Below are 4,220 nucleotides of genomic sequence, written 5' to 3' on the forward strand. Positions count from 1 at the left end.
AGAAAGTTTATTAAAAGCAAGACAGAGAAGACAGCGGCACAGGGAAACCAAAAACCCAAACGAAGTTAAAAACCAGAAAAATGAACAGAAATTGTGTGACTGGCAGGAGAAGGCATTGCATGGTATATTCCCAAAGATTGTTCCTGCAAATAGTAGTAGTAAGATATGCTTATGGCTGCAGAAAGGAAAGCTGAAGAGGGGGACAGAAAGTTTGTTAGTAGCTGCACAAAAACAAGCATTAAGGACTAATTGCATAGGAGCCACGATAGACAAAAACCAACTAGACCCCCAATGTAGAATATGTAACTCAAAAGAGGAAAGCCTTACTCATATATTAAGTGGCACAGAAAGAATACAAGAACAAACATGACAATCTAGGGAGAGCATCCACTGGAAGTTATGTAGAAAGCTAGGATTTGAACATATTGATAAATGGTATGAAAATGAAACTAGTAAAGTACTAAGAAGTAAGAAACATAAGATGCAGTGAGACTTTTACATTCAGACTGACAGAGTAATAGAAGCTAGAAGGCCTGATTTTGTAGTAGTAGATAAAAAGATAGAAAGTGCCAGATAATATACTTTACATTCTCAAATGATGAAAAAAATAATGTGAGGTATAGAAAAAATAGCAAAGTACCAGGACTTAGCTATTTAATTGCAGAGACTATGGACAGTGTGAGTAAAATGCATGCAGTTATTATAGGTGCAGTGGAACTATCCCTAAAGATTTTAACAGATGGATAGAGGAAGTAGGCATACAACCCAGTTTAGTACAGCTCCATAAGACAGTGTTATTCGGATACTTAGGAGGGTTCTTGACATCTAAGGCTACTGGTTGTAGTCCGATGTTAAGAATTTTTCGTTTCCAACAGTTTAATAATAATAATAATAATAATAATAATAATAATAATAATAATAATAATAATAATAATAATGTTAATGATAATGATAATGATAATAATAATAATAATAATAATAATAATAATAATAATAATAATAATAATAATAATAATAATCCTTTCTACTGGAGGCACAAGGCCTTCAATTTGCGGGGAGGGGACTAGTCGATTACATCGACTCCAGTATTTCACTGGTACTTAAATATCGACCCCGAAAGGATGAAAGGCAAAGTCAACCACGAAAAATTTGATTTCAGGACATAAAGACGGGCGAAATGCCGCTAGGTACCGTGCCCGACGTGCTAGCGATTCTCCAGCTCGCCGCCTTAATAATAATAATGATAACAACAACAATAATGATAGTAGTAGTAGTAGTAGTAGTAGTAGTAGTAGTAGTAGTAGTAGTAGTAGTAGTAGTAACAATGATAATAATTCTAATTTGACACAAGTCCGACAATTTTGAGGGAAGGAGCCGGGACGATTACATCGAATCTAGTATTCAATTGGTCCTTTATTTTATTGATTCCAAAGATGCAAATGGTAAAGTCGACCTTATTACCAATCCAACTCAGAATGTAAAGAGATATTCGAAATCTGTTAAGCATTTTCTCTGTCACGCTTACAATTATGCCAGCCTGTCAAGAGAATGAACCATATATCGTTTATAATAAAATAAAAAGCTGACCCGAACATGTTCAATCATATTAAAATGTGGAAGTGGAGTAAAATGAACAATCTTTTCGTCATTTTCTTCTTATTTGAAACCATTGCATTGCGAATATTGCTTCATCCCTGGGTATTGTAGCATCGTTCTGGGAGTAAAGATTGGCCAGCACTGATGTTGTTATTGAAGTTGACAGTAACTGGAACCTAATTAGGTGCCAGATACTTCATTTTCAAAAAACTTTCTTTCTTAACTTTGACCCGATTGCAATTAAAGTTGCTAATAAGATATATCTGGATAACTTTTGGTGTTTACCAGTCAAAATTCTTTTCTCTGATTCAAAGTCAAGTTTTTCTCATACATTCTTTCCCACAATTTTTTGGAATATGATAATTTGCAATTATGAAAATATTTAAAGTGGGGCTAAATGAGTAATGACTAATTTCAACAATTCTTTCCTTTTAATGCATGGCATGTAAATATATCTGTAAGAGGGACAATCCAACAAATTGTAAAAAAGCTATAGAGAATATTTTATACTGAGTTTTCAGATTTAGTTGGTTTTCGTTCGTTTCATATCATGGGCCATTTTTCCATGATCCTCTTCCGTTTGATCTAGTTACTTTAATTTTTTCGCTGCATTTATCCTCTTTCTGATGTCTAAGGATAGTCATTGAAGTGTATGAGTCCTTTTTCAAATGTAATTCTGGAGAATTGAAGATGTAAATGTACTTAATTTTGTATTACTCATTTTGCTCCAGCTAAATTTGTCTTTTTTGTGCTCAGAGGGAACGGAGATAGTTCTCTGAAATAGCTTTCTGAATATGTTATACAGGAGGTCATTTGCTTAGGTGATATAGTTTTTGTAAGGTTGGGAATATCTGCAAATTTTTTTTTTATCTGAAGGTCAAAAATGCAGTAAATATTATTCATTGTGCCCACCCCTAATGAAATATATCGATATTTACTTTTCAAAGCAGGATTTTGTCATGAATTTCTACACGAGGGCAAGCAAAATATTGGGTTGTGAGATGAATTCTTTCATTTCTTTTCAATGTTATTTGAAAAACATTTTTTTCGTTGTGTTTTGTGGTTTTTCTTTTTCTTAGCTTTATTTGTATTCAACAAGTTTATTAACCACTTTTCAAATTTGAATACTTTTTACATTTCTTCAGGTAGATTACGACGGAGTATCAAGCAGGCAAAAATAGTTATCTTAGACCCCTGCTTCTCTTCGCTTTCGGTCAAGGTTCCAAAGCTGCTGAAACCGTTCGAGACATTCGTACTGTATATGGAGAAGGTGTTGTTATTGAAAGAACTGCATAGAAATGGATTTCACGCTTCAAGAAGGGGAAATCTGGCCTGACAGACTCTTTGCCTTCCGGCCAACTAGTTTCGTTCAATAACAATCTGTTGATCGAACTCGTCCACGAGAATCTACACCACTTCACTTGAGAATTGACCCAGCAGATGGAATGCTCTCGTGATGCCGTTGACAGTCATATCCACTCCAAGGGTAAGGTCCATAAATTCACTGCATGGACGCCACGTGCTCTGAAAGAAAGAGGTAAACTCCAATGCTCCTCTATCTCGAACTAGATTACTCGCTCGACGACAAGGCTATTCATGGACACGACATTGTTTTACCGTATCGTCACAAGCGAATTTACGACAGTATGAAAGAAAAAAAAACACCTAAATCCCCAAAACCAAGCAAAACTTCAAGAAAAGTCAAAGCTGCGTTATTGGGAAAGACTAATATACTCCGAAATGTTTGAAAACATCACACAGTTAACGCAAAACTTTACGTTCAATGAATCGGCTCAACGAAGTTGTCCTGCTAAAAGGAGCCGATCGGTGATACGTTGTGGCTTCTTCAACATGAAAATGTCCGTCTCTACTTCACTAGCTTGACTAAAAATGTTATCAAAGAGCTCGGGTGGAAAGTTCTACCACATCCAAATATATTCTCCTGATATAACTCTTTTTCGGTCGTTTTCAACTTACTGTGAGGCGTGAGGCGTTCAACAACGACGTGTAGCAGAAAACGTGACGTGATGAATTTTTTTACCCAAGACCCAGTGATTTCTAACATCAAAGCATTGACCAGCGAATGGACCATTGGCAAGAAGTTCTAAACAATGAAGGGGGATATATTATTCATTGAATTATTAATATTGTTGATGAAAAATAAGGATTAAAATAAATGGCAACAGCATGAACGAATTTGTTTGACAACCTAACGTACATAACGATACAGTAATGTAGCAAAGCTGCTCTACATGCGCCCAGCCATTCCAATTCCAAGTCGTTAGAGAAATATCTATGTGATACTTACATCCCTTCTTAGCTGTCTTAAAGAATAACAATGCAAAGATTAATGACATTTCTGGTATACAGCCGAGAGACCAAGCTTTAGAATATGATAAATTTCACATAATTTTTTTCTAACGTTACAGCAACAACAATGGAATATTAGACATGGAAATAACTAGTTTCGTGCGGAAACGAGCTGGACACCGTAATAATCACAACGTCGCTGATATTTAATAGAAGACGTGACAGCACTTAAGATAAATACATACATACATATACATATATACACATACACACACATACATACATATACACACACACACACACACACACACACA

The sequence above is a fragment of the Octopus bimaculoides genome, chromosome 23 (genome assembly GCF_001194135.2).
Source record: "Octopus bimaculoides isolate UCB-OBI-ISO-001 chromosome 23, ASM119413v2, whole genome shotgun sequence".
In the NCBI taxonomy this organism is placed as follows: Eukaryota; Metazoa; Mollusca; class Cephalopoda; order Octopoda; family Octopodidae; genus Octopus; species Octopus bimaculoides.